The sequence below is a fragment of the Telopea speciosissima genome, chromosome 10 (genome assembly GCF_018873765.1).
Source record: "Telopea speciosissima isolate NSW1024214 ecotype Mountain lineage chromosome 10, Tspe_v1, whole genome shotgun sequence".
Lineage (NCBI taxonomy): Eukaryota > Viridiplantae > Streptophyta > Magnoliopsida > Proteales > Proteaceae > Telopea > Telopea speciosissima.
Genome location: NC_057925.1, coordinates 45988797 through 45994796, shown reverse-complemented (window position 1 = coordinate 45994796; position 6000 = coordinate 45988797).

Below are 6000 nucleotides of genomic sequence, written 5' to 3'. Positions count from 1 at the left end.
CAGAGCTTTCAGTCTTATGAGTATACTAGCTAGTTGCTACAAGTCTTGATTTCCAAGATTCCAACCAAACATTAGTTTCATGCTGCCAAGAACTTCCTCAATGATTATTTTGATTATAACCAGAAGCACTTTACTACTAAAATTTTACACTTTGTCTGGGAACCTCTTCTCCTCCCTTAACAGTTCAAAGCTAATGTTGATGGTTCTTGTATGGGTGCTCCTGGTCATGCAGGTATCAGTTTAGAGATCATTATGGACAGTTTATTTGTGGGTTTTGAGGAATTTGTTGGATACATCTTTGCTCATGTTGCTGAAGCGTTAGCAGTTCAACAGGCCCTCCAAATCGCCATATCCAAGGGATTTCATCAGGTTAACATTGAAATGAATTCTCTTAATAGAACATCAGTTCCTATCTCTTGTTCTTGGAATGCCACTATAGCTGCTGGGCATGCACAACATAGAGCTACACTATGAGAAAGCTTTGGGTTTATGTAACAAAAGCTGTGACTAAATGGCAATAAATTAACTGGATTGGACAACATTCTTTAGTGTTTGCCAGATTACCACCTGTGATTCTTTCCTTTTGTTTTATCTATTAGTCTCTTAGGCTGTGTTTGATATGCATTCTAGGTCGATTTTGCATTATCGGACGATAAAAATAGTTAGAATGCATATCAAACACAACTTAATTTAGTTTCATTTTATGTGTTTGTTTCTCTCTGGAGTGGATTGTTAATGGATGAATGAAATTTTAATGCTAAATTACGATGATGTAATCTAAGACGACCAAGACTCAGATTGTAAATTCTAATGGTGGAAAAAGGGTTAATGCTTCTTGCTTGCATCAAGCATTTGAGGGGATTTTGGGTGAGACCTGTTTGGAAAGATGTATGGTGCTGGTGGAGTACATGTTTATCATGTATGGTTACTTATTGCCATTATATAGTATATACCACTAATATTTGTTTCGGTTTAAATGGTTTACTATTTTTTTAAACGGTTTGCTTGGGTTTACTAAACGGTCTTAATTTTAAAATAAAAAATTAAATCATTTATTAAAAGGTTTTTAAGGTTTTGACATAAATGGCTTTGTTGGATTTGGTAAATGGTTTCAATTTGATTTTGACACTTTGATTCCTACCAACATAAACACTAACACCGGAATCACACGACCCGTTATTTGAAAAAACCAATTTTCCATCAATTTTACAAGGATTTAAGGCGAAACACCCTTCCAACCAAGGCAACTTTGATGAAAAACAAAGAACAACTTCCTCTTCGCCACACCCACATAAGGGGAGCAAAATGACTGCCTCCCATGAAAGGCGAAAATTCCACCTCTAGATACCAATGCGCGTTCTCATTGGCTGACTCGCGTGATCCCAGCACTCCCCATACATAATATACGGTTGATACAGTCAACCTTGGAAACCAAAAATAGAATAGGAAACTAATTTAATGACTAGAGAGATACAAGACATAACAGGAATACAAAATCAATACCATTATCACCGTCAATCCTAACAAACCTAATACAGATTACTAATCCAAGGGTAATCAGATCGACAAGCAGAGAATTTTTATTAGATAGTACAATTAAGGGAATTCATGGTCTAGAGCATGGTTTAAATGCACTATATCCGAGGGTTTTAAAACACAGAATTAAGGATGGAATTGGTCATTGCCTCATTGGTGATTCCAAACCGGATTGGATTGAATGACCCGAATTGGTGTTCAAGAACCCTAGAATCGGTCCTCAGATCGAAAAGCAGAGAATTTTTAGGGTATTTGAGTGTGAATCGACAATGTTGGATCGGTAGAAACTAGGATCGATCATGACTGATTCCGATATGAATCGACCAATTCCCAATTCTTAAAACCCTGATGGTATCCGATCGAGTTGGCACGGAATGGCATGTTTCTAACAATATTGCCTCTGGTTTTTCTTAAAAATCAGGGTTTTTTTTTTTTTACAATTTTACCCTTGGATCTTGATCCATCCCGTTCCACTGATACTAGATCAGCCAAGTATTGATATCAGTGTTGGCTGATATCGATACGGCTGATATCGATACGAATCGTCCATTACAGTCTATATGTGTTTGATACCTAAAACCATGCTCTAGAGAAATAGACTACATAGATAAAATTAATATTTTCCCGCATAATCCGAAGTGTTAGAAATACCCTAAAATTCATGATTTTGTCTAAAATACTAAGTTACTAACCCTTTATTGTGATCATGCCCACCAATGATCTCTCATATTTTTAATATAAAATATCAATTATATTAGTTATTAGGTATGAGGAAGGATCTTTACATCTTAATCTTCTCCGTATAAATTGCACATTTTTCTCTCTTCAAGTCCCGTTTGTTTGAGGGGACTTAGTTGAGGTGGGAGAATTGGGATGGGAAAATGTTGATGTGGCATTTCAAAATCCCACCCTCAATTTTGTTTGATTAATTTGAGCTTTTGAACTTATGAAAGCTCAGGAAAGATCATTAATAAATGCTTTGGCATTGATGTGGCACTTCAAAATCCCACCAAATGGTTACTGTTCATGGGACTTATAAACAAATCTGAGATTTTGGTTTTGATATTGAATTTCCAGGTTTTTTGTGCGATACACTACGGAATCCATCTAAAATAGAGCGCTCTGAAGATGTCAAGTTCGGATCCGGCTCCTCTCCAGGGAGCTCAGCACCCAAGGCACGCCCAGGGGGCATTCAATGGTGGGCTGTGCCGCACACATCCCGGTGCGCACCTAGTGAACCATGTGCAGCATAGCCTAACGGTTGGATGCCCCTTGGGCACTCCCTGGCCAAGGGGTGTCCAGTGCACATCTGACGGTTGGGAGCACCTTGAGCTGCGCAGGCCATTAGATGTGCACTAGACTCCCTATCGTGCCACAGAGGATCCCGGTCCCATCAAGGGATCAGGATCGTCTCCAGGGAGCAAGGAATGCCTAGGGTGCTGCCAGCCATTGGGCTGTGCCGCACATATCCCTAGGTGTGCGTCGAGATGTGTGCAGCACAGCTCAACTGCTAGATGCCTCCTGGCAGTACCCTGGGCACACGCCTCCCTAGAGACAAGCTAAATTCCCCATGAAGAGAGGCTCCTCTAGAGTCTAGACCATGTTTAGAATTGAAAGGTTGCTTCAAGGGTGGCCAGGCCAATTCGAAAATTGTCATATTTTCAGCTCTTGGGCTGCCCTCGGCCCAGACCATTAGAACCTTCAGCACCTGCACCTTACATAATCCGACAACACATGATCTAGGGGTCTCAAATCTCAATTGGTCCATCTGACCTGCTTCTGGTTTCAAAGAACCGGTTTTGGTCTGATATTAGGCCAAATTGAATCGTTAAGATAAATTTTGTTTCCGATCCAGTTTGTTTTGCCCTTTTATTGGTTTGAAATATCGGGCTGTTACCTTTTCGATTTCAGTTTTTTCATACATTACTGATATACATTAAAAATAATGGGAAACATGATTCTTCATAATGTTTTTCGGTTCTTATTGGGTTTTATCTTTTCTAGCTTTGGACTTTTGGTCCAGTTTGATTTTCTACCATTTTCATTACATCCCAAACCAAAACTGATTAGAGTTTCGGTCTGGTTTTTCTGATCGGTCCAACCTGTTCCTGCTTGGAAATTACAACCCCTACCATGGTCCAATTCCCAATCTAGGCCAGCAGACCCACAAAATCACCTGGTTTTGGATCTACAATATTTCCCACATGTGGCTTTGTTTGGTTGCAAGGGAAATAATTGCAGTTCTTGGTAAAATATATGTCACTTCCAAAAATACTTGTATTTCCCTTGCAACCAAACGGAACCACAAGTGCTAACAATGGTCGAGCATATACATATGACCATTGGTCACTACAGTCTAGGTAATAAAGAAACGGATTTTCTTTCACCATGGGCATCCATACCATCGGATGACAATGGGATGAGTAGTTTCGACCTCAAACAATAAGGGAGCTCGGATCAGGTCCAATGACATGTACCATCCTTGGAATTTGATCTGAGCTCATTTGGAATCATTGGGCCCATAGGTTGGTTCAAGATTCCAAATGAGCTAGGATCAGGTCCCAAGGACTGTACATGTCATTGGACCTAATCCGGAATGCGTCCAAATCGTCCCAATTCTAGGCAATACTGAAACTTATCCTGAGACCGATCCAATACACTAATACCAAGATTACACACCATACTAGTAAGGGGTAAACTTTTGCCATAAAGGAGATTCATATGGCCTTTGGTTCCACAGACCAACCAACATGTAGCAAAACTTCTATAGGACTAACAGGATGGGCATATTGCTTTTTGCTTGATGGACAGAGTGTTTTAACATCTGTAGGATTTTCATGTTCAATCGACAAATTGGAGGTTGAGCTATACAGAATCTTGCGAGGGTGGAAACACGCTATGAAGGATGAAATCCATCTCAAAGAATTCTAGTTCAATAATTATGGACTACATAGTTTTTTGACTTTGCAAGGAGATATGTGTATTCCCTGGAATCTACTTCCCTCCTATCTTGAACTTGCCGAACTAACTTTCAACTTTTCAATTATGAATATATTGCACAAAAACAACCACTGACTCCCTAGCCCTTTTTACTATCACAAATAGAACCGCCATTCCTCCGTTTCTGTATGATGTACAGACTTTCTGTTCTCTTTAATTTATATATTTTTCATTTTCTCATAAAAAAAAATGTGGCAAAACAAAATACAAAATACTAAGGGTGTAACTTGGGCCCGAAATACTCAAGCCCACCTTAATTTTTTTTGGGGCTGGGCTGGTTTCTTGGCCTGTGGACTGCGCTTGGGACTTGAATAACAATTCCAAGGGACTAGGCTGGACTTTGGGTTGAGGCCGCGGTTAAAGCTTTACGTGTGCATATAAATTTAGGTTTTCCACATCATATACCATTATGTAAATACAGAGTTCATTATTGATTTAGCATATCTAAGGTAGTACCTATGCTAATATGGTAGGTGGTTTTGTAGTGCACTAAAATATTTCACATAAATAGAGAGAGAGAGAGAGAGAGAGAGAGAGAGGGGGGGTGGGGTAGGGGGAGATCTGGGTTACATGAAAATTTAGAGCTTGGAGACTTAACCCATGACATGAAAAGTGATTAGCAAATTATAGACCATCAAGGGAGATAAACATCTTTAAAATAAAACTTTTAAATTTTACAAATTCTAGCCCTTTAACCATTGTTAGGGGGAGCATTCTCTGTGGGGGAGTATGGTCTCTAATGCACAAGGGGCCAATGAGAGTGCGCAGAAACATCTTGGGGGTGGAGTTTACGCCTTTCACAGGGGGTGGGGCAGTAATTCACCCTCCCCCTCCCCCCCTCTGTCTATGTATGGAAGGTACACTTCCCCACCGAAAACTTTTTTCCTATATTTTAAAGAAAAAGAATTGATCTCGTGGTTCCTGTACCCAGACACATGAGCACGAGTAATTACCTTCCAGCCCCTCTTGAAATCAAAGTTCTCATCCATGTTGATGCTTCTACACATGATCTCATTGGCACCCGCACTACACAACCAAACAACGATCTCTTGAACTTTCTCCTTTTTCAATGGTCTAAAATCTTTCTAATTGTTTCTTTGTCCTTACAACGAAAGGGAAATAAAAAAAAGTAAAATTAGTTTGAAATAACAAACAAATCTTTTTTATAAATATGACTATGTAACTAAGTCAAAATCTTACAAAATATGATGATTAAAATTTTCAAATAAATTCCTTTGACCTTATCATATTTTTCTACTCCAATGTCAAGCTTACTTGCCCTCCAAGTCTAGCAGATTTATTTTCTTGGTTAATTGAATTTGATTTTATCTAAAATATCTTTGTTGTATTTGATTCGATCCATTCTTCCTTTCTTGTAATCAATCGGATGTATATATCTCCCACATGTGATAATAAAAATTCATTCATTCCAGCGAATTCAATGCTGCACCAACCTTGAGTTTT